Here is a 17581-nt window from a genome sequence, read left to right as displayed (position 1 = left end):
CAGCAACTTCAAGAACCCCTGGCAAAAGTTACAATGACTCTTAAGATACACAACTAGTGGCGTAGCTATCAGGCAGACTGGAAAGAGTATCAAAAAAATGTGTATTTGGGTGAAGAACTGGCAGGAATCTCTATGACTCTCTTGAGGTAGCCAATGCTTCGTCACCAGCAGAATCAAATCAGCAACTTCTAGAAAACCCTTTCAAAAGTAACGATGTTTCTCTTAAGATACACAACTAGTGGCGTATCGCTTCACGCACACCGGAAACAGTATCTAAAATATGTGTATTTGGGTGAAGAACTGGCAGGAATCTCTATGACTCTCTTGAGGTAGCCAATGCCTCGTCACCAGCAAAATCAAATCAGCAACTTCTAGAAACCCCTGGCAAAAGTAACGATGTTTCTCTTAAGATACACAACTAGTGGCGTATCGCTTCAGGCACACAGGAAACAGTATCTAAAAAATGTGTATTTGGGTGAGCAACTGGCACGAAACACTGTGACTCTCTTAGGGTAACCAGTATCTCGTCACCAGTATAATCACATCTTCAAAGTCAAGAAACCGCTGGCAAGAGTAACGATGTTTCTCTTAAGATACACAACTAGTGGCCTATCGCTTCAGGCAGACTGGCCACAGTATCTCAAAATGTGTATTTGGGTGAGCAACTGGCAGGAAGCACTATGACTCTCCTAAGGTAGCCAATGCCTCGTCACCAACATAATCCCATCACCAACTTCAAGAAACCGCTTGCAAAGGTAACGAAGCTTCTCATAAGATACACAGCTAGTGGGGTGTCACTTGAGGCAGACTGGCCAAAGTATCAAAAAAATGTGTATTTGGGTGTGCAACTAGCAGGAATCACTATGACACTCATAGGGTAGCCAATGCCTTGTCACCAGCATAATCACATCAGCAACTTCAAGAAACCCCTGGCAAAAGTTACAATGACTCTTAAGATACACAACTAGTGGCGTAGCTATCAGGCAGACTGGAAAGAGTATCTAAAAAATGTGTATTTGGGTGAAGAACTGGCAGGAATCTCTATGACTCTCTTGAGGTAGCCAATGCTTCGTCACCAGCAGAATCAAATCAGCAACTTCTAGAAACCCCTTTCAAAAGTAACGATGTTTCTCTTAAGAAACACAACTAGTGGCGTATCGCTTCAGGCACACTGGAAACAGTATCTAAAAAATGTGTATTTGGGTGAGCAACTGGCACGAAACACTGTGACTCTCTTAGGTTAGCCAATATCTCGTCACCAGTATAATCACAGCTTCAAAGTCAAGAAACCGCTGGCAAGAGTAACGATGTTTCTCTTAAGATACACAACTAGTGGCGTATCGCTTCAGGCACACAGGAAACAGTATCTAAAAAATGTGTATTTGGGTGAGCAACTGGCACGAAACACTGTGACTCATTTAGGGTAGCCAATATCTCGTCACCAGTATAATCACAGCTTCAAAGTCAAGAAACCGCTGGCAATTGTAACGATGTTTCTCTTAAGATACACAACTAGTGGCGTAGCTAACAGGCAGACTGGAAAGAGTATCTAAAAAATGTGTATTTGGGTGAAGAACTGGCAGTAATCTCTATGAGTCTCTTGAGGTAACCAATGCTTCGTCACCAGCAGAATCAAATCAGCAACTTCTAGAAACCCCTTTCAAAAGTAACGATGTTTCTGTTAAGATACACAACTAGTGGCGTATCGCTTCAGGCAGACGCCACAGTATCTCAAAATGTGTATTTGGGTGAGCAACTGGCAGGAAGCGCTATGACTCTCTTAAGGTAGCCAATGCCTCGTCACCAACATAATCCCATTACCAACTTCAAGAAACCGCTTGCAAAGGTAACGAAGCTTCTCATAAGATACACAGCTAGTGGGGTGTCACTTGAGGCAGACTGGCCAAAGTATCAAAAAAATGTGTATTTGGGTGAGCAACTAGCAGGAATCACTATGACACTCATAGGGTAGCCAATGCCTCGTCACCAGCATAATCACATCAGCAACTTCAAGAAACCCCTGGCAAAAGTTACAATGACTCTTAAGATACACAACTAGTGGCGTAGCTATCAGGCAGACTGGAAAGAGTATCTAAAAAATGTGTATTTGGGTGAGGAACTGGCAGGAATCTCTATGACTCTCTTGAGGTAGCCAATGCCTCGTCACCAGCAGAATCAAATCAGCAACTTCTAGAAACCCCTGGCAAAAGTAACGATGTTTCTCTTAAGATACACAACTAGTGGCGTATCGCTTCAGGCACACTGGAAACAGTATCTAAAAAATGTGTATTTGGGTGAGCAACTGGCACGAAACACTGTGACTCTCTTAGGGTAGCCAATATCTAGTCACCAGTATAATCACAGCTTCAAAGTCAAGAAACCGCTGGCAAGAGTAACGATGTTTCTCTTAAGATACACAACTAGTGGCGTATCGCTTCAGGCAGAATGGCCACAGTATCTCAAAATGTGTATTTGGGTGAGCAACTGGCAAGAAGCACTATGACTCTCTTAAGGTAGCCAATGCCTCGTCACCAACATAATCCCATCACCAACTTCAAGAAACCGCTTGCAAAGGTAACGAAGCTTCTCATAAGATACACAGCTAGTGGGGTGTCACTTGAGGCAGACTGGCCAAAGTATCAAAAAAATGTGTATTTGGGTGAGCAACTAGCAGGAATCACTATGACACTCATAGGGTAGCCAATGCCTCGTCACCAGCATAATCACATCAGCAACATCAAGAACCCCTGGCAAAAGTTACAATGACTCTTAAGATACACAACTAGTGGCGCAGATATTAGGCAGACTGGAAAGAGTATCTAAAAAATGTGTATTTGGGTGAAGAACTGGCAGGAATCTCTATGACTCTCTTGAGGTAGCCAATGCTTCATCACCAGCAGAATAAATCAGCAACTTCTAGAAACCCCTTTCAAAAGTAACGATGTTTCTCTTAAGATACACAACTAGTGGCGTATCGCTTCAGGCACACTGGAAACAGTATCTAAAAAATGTGTATTTGGGTGAGCAACTGGCACGAAACACTGTGACTCTCTTAGGGTAGCCAATATCTCGTCACCAGTATAATCACAGCATCAAAGTCAAGAAACCGCTGGCAAGAGTAACGATATTTCTCTTAAGATACACAACTAGTGGCGTATCGCTTCAGGTACACTGGAAACAGTATCTAAAAAATGTGTATTTTGGTGAGCAACTGGCACGAAACACTGTGACTCCCTTAGGGTAGCCAATATCTCGTCACCAGTATAATCACAGCTTCAAAGTCAAGAAACCGCTGGCAATAGTAACGACGTTTCTCTTAAGATACACAACTAGTGGCGTAGCTATCAGGCAGACTGGAAAGAGTATCTAAAAAATGTGTATTTGGGTGAAGAACTGGCAGGAATCTCTATGACTCTCTTGAGGTAGCCAATGCCTCGTCACCAGCAGAATCAAATCAACAACTTCTAGAAACCCCTGGCAAAAGTAACGATGTTTCTCTTAAGATACACAACTAGTGGCGTATCGCTTCAGACACACTGGAAACAGTATCTAAAAAATGTGTGTTTGGGTGAGCAACTGGCACGAAACACTGTGACTCTCTTAGGGTAACCAATATCTCGTCACCAGTATAATCACATCTTCAAAGTCAAGAAACCGCTGGCAAGAGTAACGATGTTTCTCTTAAGATACACAACTAGTGGCCTATCGCTTCAGGCAGACTGGCCACAGTATCTCAAAATGTGTATTTGGGTGAGCAACTGGCAGGAAGCACTATGACTCTCTTAAGGTAGCCAATGCCTCGTCACCAACATAATCCCATAACCAACTTCAAGAAACCGCTTGCAAAGGTAACGAAGCTTCTCATAAGATACACAGCTAGTGGGGTGTCACTTGAGGCAGTCTGGCCAAAGTATCAAAAAAATGTGTATTTGGGTGAGCAACTAGCAGGAATCACTATGACACTCATAGGGTAGCCAATGCCTGGTCACCAGCATAATCACATCTGCAACTTCAATAAACCCCTGGCAAAAGTTACAATGAATCTTAAGATACACAACTAGTGGCGTAGCTATCAGGCAGACTGGAAAGAGTATCTAAAAAATGTGTATTTGGGTGAAGAACTGGCAGGAATCTCTATGACTCTCTTGAGGTAGCCAATGCCTCGTCACCAGCAGAATCAAATCAACAACTTCTAGAAACCCCTGGCAAAAGTAACGATGTTTCTCTTAAGATACACAACTAGTGGCGTATCGCTTCAGGCACACTGGAAACAGTATCTAAAAAACGTGTATTTGGGTGAGCAACTGGCACGAAACACTGTGACTCTCTTAGGGTAGCCAATATCTCGTCACCAGTATAATAACAGCTTCAAAGTCAAGATACCGCTGGCAAGAGTAACGATGTTTCTCTTAAGATACACAACTAGTGGCGTATCGCTTCAGGCAGACTGGCCACAGTATCTCAAAATGTGTATTTGGGTGAGCAACTGGCAGGAAGCGCTATGACTCTCTTAAGGTAGCCAATGCCTCGTCACCAACATAATCCCATTACCAACTTCAAGAAACCGCTTGCAAAAGTAACGAAGCTTCTCATACGATTCACAGCTAGTGGGGTGTTACTTGAGGCAGACTGGCCAAAGTATCAAAAAAATGTGTATTTGGGTGAGCAACTAGCAGGAATCACTATGACACTCATAGGGTAGCCAATGCCTCGTCACCAGCATAATCACATCAGCAACTTCAAGAAACCCCTGGCAAAAGCTACAATGACTCTTAAGATACACAACTAGTGGCGTAGCTATCAGGCAGACTGGAAAGAGTATCTAAAAAATGTGTATTTGGGTGAAGAACTGGCAGGAATCTCTATGACTCTCTTGAGTTAGCCAATGCCTCGTCACCAGCAGAATCAAATCAGCAACTTCTAGGAACCCCTGGCAAAAGTAACGATGTTTCTCTTAAGATACACAACTAGTGGCGTATCGCTTCAGGCACACCGGAAACAGTATCTAAAAAATGTGTATTTGGGTGAGCAACTGGCACGAAACACTGTGACTCTCTTAGGGTAGCCAATATCTCGTCACCAGTATAATCACAGCTTCAAAGTCAAGAAACCGCTGGCAATAGTAACGATGTTTCTCTTAAGATACACAACTAGTGGCGTAGCTAACAGGCAGACTGGAAAGAGTATCTAAAAAATGTGTATTTGGGTGAAGAACTGGCAGGAATCTCTATGACTCTCTTGAGGTAGCCAATGCCTCGTCACCAGCAGAATCAAATCAACAACTTCTAGAAACTCCTGGCAAAAGTAACGATGTTTCTCTTAAGATACACAACTAGTGGCGTATCGCTTCAGACACACTGGAAACAGTATCTAAAAAATGTGTGTTTGGGTGAGCAACTGGCACGAAACACTGTGACTCTCTTAGGGTAACCAATATCTCGTCACCAGTATAATCACATCTTCAAAGTCAAGAAACCGCTGGCAAGAGTAACGATGTTTCTCTTAAGATACACAACTAGTGGCCTATCGCTTCAGGCAGACTGGCCACAGTATCTCTAAATGTGTATTTGGGTGAGCAACTGGCAGGAAGCACTATGACTCTCTTAAGGTAGCCAATGCCTCGTCACCAACATAATCCCATCACCAACTTCAAGAAACCGCTTGCAAAGGTAACGAAGCTTCTCATAAGATACACAGCTAGTGGGGTGTCACTTGAGGCAGTCTGGCCAAAGTATCAAAAAAATGTGTATTTGGGTGAGCAACTAGCAGGAATCACTATGACACTCATAGGGTAGCCAATGCCTGGTCACCAGCATAATCACATCTGCAACTTCAATAAACCCCTGGCAAAAGTTACAATGAATCTTAAGATACACAACTAGTGGCGTAGCTATCAGGCAGACTGGAAAGAGTATCTAAAAAATGTGTATTTGTGTGAAGAACTGGCAGGAATCTCTATGACTCTCTTGAGGTAGCCAATGCCTCGTCACCAGCAGAATCAAATCAACAACTTCTAGAAACCCCAGGCAAAAGTAACGATGTTTCTCTTAAGATACACAACTAGTGGCGTATCGCTTCAGGCACACTGGAAACAGTATCTAAAAAACGTGTATTTGGGTGAGCAACTGGCACGAAACACTGTGACTCTCTTAGGGTAGCCAATATCTCGTCACCAGTATAATAACAGCTTCAAAGTCAAGATACCGCTGGCAAGAGTAACGATGTTTCTCTTAAGATACACAACTAGTGGCGTATCGCTTCAGGCAGACTGGCCACAGTATCTCAAAATGTGTATTTGGGTGAGCAACTGGCAGGAAGCGCTATGACTCTCTTAAGGTAGCCAATGCCTCGTCACCAACATAATCCCATTACCAACTTCAAGAAACCGCTTGCAAAAGTAACGAAGCTTCTCATAAGATACACAGCTAGTGGGGTGTCACTTGAGGCAGACTGGCCAAAGTATCAAAAAAATGTGTATTTGGGTGAGCAACTAGCAGGAATCACTATGACACTAATAGGGTAGCCAATGCCTCGTTACCAGCATAATCACATCAGCAACTTCAAGACACCCCTGGCAAAAGTTACAATGACTCTTAAGATACACAACTAGTGGCGTAGCTATCAGGCAGACTGGAAAGAGTATCTAAAAAATGTGTATTTGGGTGAAGAACTGGCAGGAATCTCTATGACTCTCTTGAGGTAGCCAATGCCTCGTCACCAGCAGAATCAAATCAGCAACTTCTAGGAACCCCTGGCAAAAGTAACGATGTTTCTCTTAAGATACACAACTAGTGGCGTATCGCTTCAGGCACACCGGAAACAGTATCTAAAAAATGTGTATTTGGGTGAGCAACTGGCACGAAACACTGTGACTCTCTTAGGGTAGCCAATATCTCGTCACCAGTATAATCACAGCTTCAAAGTCAAGAAACCGCTGGCAAGAGTAACGATGTTTCTCTTAAGATACACAACTAGTGGCGTATCGCTTCAGGCACACAGGAAACAGTATCTAAAAAATGTGTATTTGGGTGAGCAACTGGCACGAAACATTGTGACTCTCTTAGGGTAGCCAATATCTCGTCACCAGTATAATCACAGCTTCAAAGTCAAGAAACCGCTGGCAATAGTAACGATGTTTCTCTTAAGATACACAACTAGTGGCGTAGCTAACAGGCAGACTGGAAAGAGTATCTAAAAAATGTGTATTTGGGTGAAGAACTGGCAGGAATCTCTATGACTCTCTTGAGGTAGCCAATGCCTCGTCACCAGCAGAATCAAATCAACAACTTCTAGAAACCCCTGGCAAAAGTAACGATGTATCTCTTAAGATACACAACTAGTGGCGTATCGCTTCAGACACACTGGAAACAGTATCTAAAAAATGTGTGTTTGGGTGAGCAACTGGCACGAAACACTGTGACTCTCTTAGGGTAACCAATATCTCGTCACCAGTATAATCACATCTTCAAAGTCAAGAAACCGCTGGCAAGAGTAACGATGTTTCTCTTAAGATACACAACTAGTGGCCTATCGCTTCAGGCAGACTGGCCACAGTATCTCAAAATGTGTATTTGGGTGAGCAACTGGCAGGAAGCACTATGACTCTCTTAAGGTAGCCAATGCCTCGTCACCAACATAATCCCATCACCAACTTCAAGAAACCGCTTGCAAAGGTAACGAAGCTTCTCATAAGATACACAGCTAGTGGGGTGTCACTTGAGGCAGTCTGGCCAAAGTATCAAAAAAATGTGTATTTGGGTGAGCAACTAGCAGGAATCACTATGACACTCTTGGGGTAGCCAATGCCTGGTCACCAACATAATCACATCTGCAACTTCAATAAACCCCTGGCAAAAGTTACAATGAATCTTAAGATACACAACTAGTGGCGTAGCTATCAGGCAGACTGGAAAGAGTATCTAAAAAATGTGTATTTGGGTGAAGAACTGGCAGGAATCTCTATGACTCTCTTGAGGTAGCCAATGCCTCGTCACCAGCAGAATCAAATCAACAACTTCTAGAAACCCCTGGCAAAAGTAACGATGTTTCTCTTAAGATACACAACTAGTGGCGTATCGCTTCAGGCACACTGGAAACAGTATCTAAAAAATGTGTATTTGGGTGAGCAACTGGCACGAAACACTGTGACTCTCTTAGGGTAGCCAATATCTCGTCACCAGTATAATAACAGCTTCAAAGTCAAGATACCGCTGGCAAGAGTAACGATGTTTCTCTTAAGATACACAACTAGTGGCGTATCGCTTCAGGCAGACTGGCCACAGTATCTCAAAATGTGTATTTGGGTGAGCAACTGGCAGGAAGCGCTATGACTCTCTTAAGGTAGCCAATGCCTCGTCACCAACATAATCCCATTACCAACTTCAAGAAACCGCTTGCAAAAGTAACGAAGCTTCTCATAAGATACACAGCTAGTGGGGTGTCACTTGAGGCAGACTGGCCAAAGTATCAAAAAAATGTGTATTTGGGTGAGCAACTAGCAGGAATCACTATGACACTCATAGGGTAGCCAATGCCTCGTTACCAGCATAATCACATCAGCAACTTCAAGAAACCCCTGGCAAAAGTTACAATGACTCTTAAGATACACAACTAGTGGCGTAGCTATCAGGCAGACTGGAAAGAGCATCTAAAAAATGTGTATTTGGGTGAAGAACTGGCAGGAATCTCTATGACTCTCTTGAGGTAGCCAATGCCTCGTCACCAGCAGAATCAAATCAGCAACTTCTAGGAACCCCTGGCAAAAGTAACGATGTTTCTCTTAAGATACACAACTAGTGGCGTATCGCTTCAGGCACACCGGAAACAGTATCTAAAAAATGTGTATTTGGGTGAGCAACTGGCACGAAACACTGTGACTCTCTTAGGGTAGCCAATATCTCGTCACCAGTATAATCACAGCTTCAAAGTCAAGAAACCGCTGGCAAGAGTAACGATGTTTCTCTTAAGATACACAACTAGTGGTGTATCGCTTCAGGCACACAGGAAACAGTATCTAAAAAATGTGTATTTGGGTGAGCAACTGGCACGAAACACTGTGACTCTCTTAGGGTAGCCAATATCTCGTCACCAGTATAATCACATCTTCAAAGTCAAGAAACTGCTGGCAAGAGTAACGATGTTTCTCTTAAGATACACAACTAGTGGCGTATCGCTTCAGGCAGACTGGCCACAGTATCTCAAAATGTGTATTTGGGTGAGCAACTGGCAGGAAGCACTATGACTCTCTTAAGGTAGCCAATGCCTCGTCACCAACATAATCCCATCACCAACTTCAAGAAACCGCTTGCAAAGGTAACGAAGCTTCTCATGAGATACACAGCTAGTGGGGTGTCACTTGAGGCAGACTGGCCAAAGTATCAAAAAAATGTGTATTTGGGTGAGCAACTAGCAGGAATCACTATGACACTCATAGGGTAGCCAATGCCTCGTCACCAGCATAATCACATCAGCAACTTCAAGAACCCCTGGCAAAAGTTACAATGACTCTTAAGATACACAACTAGTGGCGTAGCTATCAGGCAGACTGGAAAGAGTATCTAAAAAATGTGTATTTGGGTGAAGAACTGGCAGGAATCTCTATGACTCTCTTGATGTAGCAAATGCTTCGTCACCAGCAGAATCAAATCAGCAACTTCTAGAAACCCCTTTCAAAAGTAACGATGTTTCTCTTAAGATACACAACTAGTGGCGTATCGCTTCAGGCACACTGGAAACAGTATCTAAAAAATGTGTATTTGGGTGAGCAACTGGCACGAAACACTGTGACTCTCTTAGGGTAGCCAATATCTCGTCACCAGTATAATCACAGCATCAAAGTCAAGTAACCGCTGGCAAGAGTAACGATGTTTCTCTTAAGATACACAACTAGTGGCGTATCGCTTCAGGCACACTGGAAACAGTATCTAAAAAATCTGTATTTTGGTGAGCAACTGGCACGAAACACTGTGACTCTCTTAGGGTAGCCAATATCTCGTCACCAGTATAATCACAGCTTCAAAGTCAAGAAACCGCTGGCAATAGTAACGATGTTTCTCTTAAGATACACAACTAGTGGCGTAGCTATCAGGCAGACTGGAAAGAGTATCTAAAAAATGTGTATTTGGGTGAAGAACTGGCAAGAATCTCTATGACTCTCTTGAGGTAGCCAATGCCTCTTCACCAGCAGAATCAAATCAACAACTTCTAGAAACCCCTGGCAAAAGTAACGATGTTTCTCTTAAGATACACTACTAGTGGCGTATCGCTTCAGACACACTGGAAACAGTATCTAAAAAATGTGTGTTTGGGTGAGCAACTGGCACGAAACACTGTGACTCTCTTAGGGTAGCCAATATCTCGTCACCAGTATAATAACAGCTTCAAAGTCAAGATACCGCTGGCAAGAGTAACGATGTTTCTCTTAAGATACACAAATAGTGGCGTATCGCTTCAGGCAGACTGGCCACAGTATCTCAAAATGTGTATTTGGGTGAGCAACTGGCAGGAAGCGCTATGACTCTCTTAAGGTAGCCAATGCCTCGTCACCAACATAATCCCATTACCAACTTCAAGAAACCGCTTGCAAAAGTAACGAAGCTTCTCATAAGATACACAGCTAGTGGGGTGTCACTTGAGGCAGACTGGCCAAAGTATCAAAAAAATGTGTATTTGGGTGAGCAACTAGCAGGAATCACTATGACACTCATAGGGTAGCCAATGCCTCGTTACCAGCATAATCACATCAGCAACTTCAAGAAACCCCTGGCAAAAGTTACAATGACTCTTAAGATACACAACTAGTGGCGTAGCTATCAGGCAGACTGGAAAGAGTATCTAAAAAATGTGTATTTGGGTGAAGAACTGGCAGGAATCTCTATGACTCTCTTGAGGTAGCCAATGCCTCGTCACCAGCAGAATCAAATCAGCAACTTCTAGGAACCCCTGGCAAAAGTAACGATGTTTCTCTTAAGATACACAACTAGTGGCGTATCGCTTCAGGCACACCGGAAACAGTATCTAAAAAATGTGTATTTGGGTGAGCAACTGGCACGAAACACTGTGACTCTCTTAGGGTAGCCAATATCTCGTCACCAGTATAATCACAGCTTCAAAGTCAAGAAACCGCTGGCAAGAGTAACGATGTTTCTCTTAAGATACACAACTAGTGGCGTATCGCTTCAGGCACACAGGAAACAGTATCTAAAAAATGTGTATTTGGGTGAGCAACTGGCACGAAACACTGTGACTCTCTTAGGGTAGCCAATATCTCGTCACCAGTATAATCACAGCTTCAAAGTCAAGAAACCGCAGGCAATAGTAACGATGTTTCTCTTAAGATACACAACTAGTGGCGTAGCTAACAGGCAGACTGGAAAGAGTATCTAAAAAATGTGTATTCGGGTGAAGAACTGGCAGGAATCTCTATGACTCTCTTGAGGTAGCCAATGCCTCGTCACCAGCAGAATCAAATCAACAACTTCTAGAAACCCCTGGCAAAAGTAACGATGTTTCTCTTAAGATACACAACTAGTGGCGTATCGCTTCAGGCACACTGGAAACAGTATCTAAAAAATGTGTATTTTGGTGAGCAACTGGCACGAAACACTGTGACTCTCTTAGGGTAGCCAATATCTCGTCACCAGTATAATCACAGCTTCAAAGTCAAGAAACCGCTGGCAAGAGTAACGATGTTTCTCTTAAGATACACAACTAGTGGCGTATCGCTTCAGGCAGAATGGCCACAGTATCTCAAAATGTGTATTTGGGTGAGCAACCGGCAGGAAGCACTATGACTCTCTTAAGGTAGCCAATGCCTCGTCACCAACATAATCCCATCACCAACTTCAAGAAACCGCTTGCAAAGGTAACGAAGCTTCTCATAAGATACACAGCTAGTGGGGTGTCACTTGAGGCAGACTGGCCAAAGTATCAAAAAAATGTGTATTTGGGTGAGCAACTAGCAGGAATCACTATGACACTCATAGGGTAGCCAATGCCTCGTCACCAGCATAATAACATCAGCAACATCAAGAACCCCTGGCAAAAGTTACAATGACTCTTAAGATACACAACTAGTGGCGCAGCTATCAGGCAGACTGGAAAGAGTATCTAAAAAATGTGTATTTGGGTGAAGAACTGGCAGGAATCTCTATGACTCTCTTGAGGTAGCCAATGCTTCGTCACCAGCAGAATCAAATCAGCAACTTCTAGAAACCCCTTTCAAAAGTAACGATGTTTCTCTTAAGATACACAACTAGTGGCGTATCGCTTCAGGCACACTGGAAACAGTATCTAAAAAATGTGTATTTGGGTGAGCAACTGGCACGAAACACTGTGACTCTCTTAGGGTAGCCAATAACTCGTCACCGGTATAATCACAGCTTCAAAGTCAAGAAACCGCTGGCAAGAGTAACGATGTTTCTCTTAAGATACACAACTAGTGGCGTATCGCTTCAGGCACACTGGAAACAGTATCTAAAAAATGTGTATTTGGGTGAGCAACTGGCACGAAACACTGTGACTCTCTTAGGGTAGCCAATATCTCGTCACCAGTATAATCACAGTTTCAAAGTCAAGAAACCGCTGGCAATAGTAACGATGTTTCTCTTAAGATACACAACTAGTGGCGTAGCTATCAGGCAGACTGGAAAGAGTATCTAAAAAATGTGTATTTGGGTGAAGAACTGGCAGGAATCTCTATGACTCTCTTGAGATAGCCAATGCCTCGTCACCAGCAGAATCAAATCAACAACTTCTAGAAACCCCTGGCAAAAGTAACGATGTTTCTCTTAAGATACACAACTAGTGGCGTATCGCTTCAGGCACACTGGAAACAGTATCTAAAAAATGTGTATTTGGGTGAGCAACTGGCACGAAACACTGTGACTCTCTTAGGGTAGCCAATATCTCGTCACCAGTATAATCACAGCTTCTAAGTCAAGAAACCGCTGGCAAGAGTAACGATGTTTCTCTTAAGATACACAACTAGTGGCGTATCGCTTCAGGCAGACTGGCCACAGTATCTCAAAATGTGTATTTGGGTGAGCAACTGGCAGGAAGCACTATGACTCTCTTAAGGTAGCCAATGCCTCGTCACCAACATATTGCCATCACCAACTTCAAGAAACCGCTTGCAAAGGTAACGAAGCTTCTCATAAGATACACAGCTAGTGGGGTGTCACTTGAGGCAGACTGGCCAAAGTATCAAAAAAATGTGTATTTGGGTGAGCAACTAGCAGGAATCACTATGACACTCATAGGGTAGCCAATGCCTCGTCACCAGCATAATAACATCAGCAACTTCAAGAACCCCTGGCAAAAGTTACAATGACTCTTAAGATACACAACTACTGGCGTAGCTATCAGGCAGACTGGAAAGAGTATCTAAAAAATGTGTATTTGGGTGAAGAACTGGCAGGAATCTCTATGACTCTCTTGAGGTAGCCAATGCTTCGTCACCAGCAGAATCAAATCAGCAACTTCTAGAAACCCCTTTCAAAAGTAACGATGTTTCTCTTAAGATACACAACTAGTGGCGTATCGCTTCAGGCACACTGGAAACAGTATCTAAAAAATGTGAATTTGGGTGAGCAACTGGCACGAAACACTGTGACTCTCTTAGGGTAGCCAATATCTCGTCACAAGTATAATCACAGCTTCAAAGTCAAGAAACCGCTGGCAATAGTAACGATGTTTCTCTTAAGATACACAACTAGTGGCGTAGCTATCAGGCAGACTGGAAAGAGTATCTAAAAAATGTGTATTTGGGTGAAGAGCTGGCAGGAATCTCTATGACTCTCTTGAGGTAGCCAATGCCTCGTCACCAGCAGAATCAAATCAACAACTTCTAGAAACCCCTGGCAAAAGTAACGATGTTTCTCTTAAGATACACAACTAGTGGCGTATCGCTTCAGGCACACTGGAAACAGTATCTAAAAAATGTGTATTTGGGTGAGCAACTGGCACGAAACACTGTGACTCTCTTAGGGTAGCCAATATCTCGTCACCAGTATAATAACAGCTTCAAAGTCAAGAAACCGCTGGCAAGAGTAACGATGTTTCTCTTAAGATACACAACTAGTGGCGTATCGCTTCAGGCAGACGCCACAGTATCTCAAAATGTGTATTTGGGTGAGCAACTGGCAGGAAGCGCTATGACTCTCTTAAGGTAGCCAATGCCTCGTCACCAACATAATCCCATTACCAACTTCAAGAAACCGCTTGCAAAGGTAACGAAGCTTCTCATAAGATACACAGCTAGTGGGGTGTCACTAGAGGCAGACTGGCCAAAGTATCAAAAAAATGTGTATTTGGGTGAGCAACTAGCAGGAATCACTATGACACTCATAGGGTAGCCAATGCCTCGTCACCAGCATAATCACATCAGCAACTTCAAGAAACCCCTGGCAAAAGTTACAATGACTCTTAAGATACACAACTAGTGGCGTAGCTATCAGGCAGACTGGAAAGAGTATCTAAAAAATGTGTATTTGGGTGAAGAAGTGGCAGGAATCTCTATGACTCTCTTGAGGTAGCCAATGCTTCGTCACCAGCAGAATCAAATCAGAAAACTTCTAGAAACCCCTTTCAAAAGTAACGATGTTTCTCTTAAGATACACAACTAGTGGCGTATCGCTTCAGGCACACTGGAAACAGTATCTAAAAAATGTGTATTTGGGTGAGCAACTGGCACGAAACACTGTGACTCTCTTAGGGTAGCCAATATCTCGTCACCAGTATAATCACAGCATCAAAGTCAAGAAACCGCTGGCAAGAGTAACGATGTTTCTCTTAAGATACACAACTAGTGGCGTATCGCTTCAGGCACACTGGAAACAGTATCTAAAAAATGTGTATTTTGGTGAGCAACTGGCACGAAACACTGTGACTCTCTTAGGGTAGCCAATATCTCGTCACCAGTATAATCACAGCTTCAAAGTCAAGAAACCGCTGGCAATAGTAACGATGTGTCACTTAAGATACACAACTAGTGGCGTAGCTATCAGGCATTCTGGAAAGAGTATCTAAAAAATGTGTATTTGGGTGAAGAACTGGCAGGAATCTCTATGACTCTCTTGAGGTAGCCAATGCCTCGTCACCAGCAGAATCAAATCAGCAACTTCTAGAAACCCCTTTTAAAAGTAACGATGTTTCTCTTAAGATACACAACTAGTGGCGTATCGCTTCAGGCACACTGGAAACAGTATCTAAAAAAAGTGTATTTGGGTGAGCAACTGGCACGAAACACTGTGACTCTCTTAGGGTAGCCAATATCTCGTCACCAGTATAATCACAGCTTCAAAGTCAAGAAACCGCTGGCAAGAGTAACGATGTTTCTCTTAAGATACACAACTAGTGGCGTATCGCCACAGGCAGACTGGCCACAGTATCTCAAAATGTGTATTTGGGTGAGCAACTGGCAGGAAGCACTATGACTCTCTTAAGGTAGCCAATGCCTTGTCACCAACATAATCCCATCACCAACTTCAAGAAACCGCTTGCAAAAGTAACGTAGCTTCTCATAAGATACACAGCTAGTGGGGTGTCACTTGAGGCACACTGGCCAAAGTATCAAAAAAATGTGTATTTGGGTGAGCAACTAGCAGGAATCACTATGACACTCATAGGGTAGCCAATGCCTCGTTACCAGCATAATCACATCAGCAACTTCAAGAAACCCCTGGCAAAAGTTACAATGACTCTTAAGATACACAACTAGTGGCGTAGCTATCAGGCAGACTGGAAAGAGTATCTAAAAAATGTGTATTTGGGTGAAGAACTGGCAGGAATCTCTATGACTCTCTTGAGGTAGCCAATGCTTCGTCACCAGCAGAATCAAATCAGCAACTTCTAGAAACCCCTTTCAAAAGTAACGATGTTTCTCTTAAGATACACAACTAGTGGCGTATCGCTTCAGGCACACTGGAAACAGTATCTAAAAAATGTGAATTTGGGTGAGCAACTGGCACGAAACACTGTGACTCTCTTAGGGTAGCCAATATCTCGTCACCAGTATAATCACAGCTTCAAAGTCAAGAAACCGCTGGCAAGAGTAACGATGTTTCTCTTAAGATACACAACTAGTGGCGTATCGCTTCAGGCACACTGGAAACAGTATCTAAAAAATGTATATTTTGGTGAGCAACTGGCACGAAACACTGTGACTCTCTTAGGGTAGCCAATATCTCGTCACCAGTATAATCACAGCTTCAAAGTCAAGAAACCGCTGGCAATAGTAACGATGTTTCTCTTAAGATACACAACTAGTGGCGTAGCTATCAGGCAGACTGGAAAGAGTATCTAAAAAATGTGTATTTGGGTGAAGAACTGGCAGGAATCTCTATGACTCTCTTGAGGTAGCCAATGCCTCGTCACCTGCAGAATCAAATCAACAACTTCTAGAAACCCCTGGCAAAAGTAACGATGTTTCTCTAAAGATACACAACTAGTGGCGTATCGCTTCAGGCACACTGGAAACAGTATCTAAAAAATGTGTATTTGGGTGAGCAACTGGCACGAAACACTGTGACTCTCTTAGGGTAGCCAATATCTCGTCACCAGTATAATAACAGCTTCAAAGTCAAGAAACCGCTGGCAAGAGTAACGATGTTTCTCTTAAGATACACAACTAGTGGCGTATCGCTTCAGGCAGACGCCACAGTATCTCGAAATGTGTATTTGGGTGAGCAACTGGCAGGAAGCGCTATGACTCTCTTAAGGTAGCCAATGCCTCGTCACCAACATAATCCCATTACCAACTTCAAGAAACCGCTTGCAAAGGTAACGAAGCTTCTCATAAGATACACAGCTAGTGGGGTGTCACTAGAGGCAGACTGGCCAAAGTATCAAAAAAATGTGTATTTGGGTGAGCAACTAGCAGGAATCACTATGACACTCATAGGGTAGCCAATGCCTCGTCACCAGCATAATCACATCAGCAACTTCAAGAAACCCCTGGCAAAAGTTACAATGACTCTTAAGATACACAACTATTGGCGTAGCTATCAGGCAGACTGGAAAGAGTATCTAAAAAATGTGTATTTGGGTGAAGAAGTGGCAGGAATCTCTATGACTCTCTTGAGGTAGCCAATGCTTCGTCACCAGCAGAATCAAATCAGCAACTTCTAGAAACCCCTTTCAAAAGTAACGATGTTTCTCTTAAGATACACAACTAGTGGCGTATCGCTTCAGGCACACTGGAAACAGTATCTAAAAAATGTGTATTTGGGTGAGCAACTGGCACGAAACACTGTGACTCTCTTAGGGTAGCCAATATCTCGTCACCAGTATAATCACATCTTCAAAGTCAAGAAACTGCTGGCAAGAGTAACGATGTTTCTCTTAAGATACACAACTAGTGGCGTATCGCTTCAGGCAGACTGGCCACAGTATCTCAAAATGTGTATTTGGGTGAGCAACTGGCAGGAAGGACTATGACTCTCTTAAGGTAGTCAATGCCTCGTAACAAACTTAATCCCATCACCAACTTCAAGAAACCGCTTGCAAAGGTAACGAAGCTTCTCATAAGATACACAGCTAGTGGGGTGTCACTTGAGGCAGACTGGCCAAAGTATCAAAAAAA

Source organism: Schistocerca nitens, chromosome 3 (assembly GCF_023898315.1).
Source record: "Schistocerca nitens isolate TAMUIC-IGC-003100 chromosome 3, iqSchNite1.1, whole genome shotgun sequence".
NCBI lineage: Eukaryota > Metazoa > Arthropoda > Insecta > Orthoptera > Acrididae > Schistocerca > Schistocerca nitens.
The sequence above is the reverse complement of the archived record's forward strand: the minus strand, read 5'-3'. Positions refer to the sequence as shown.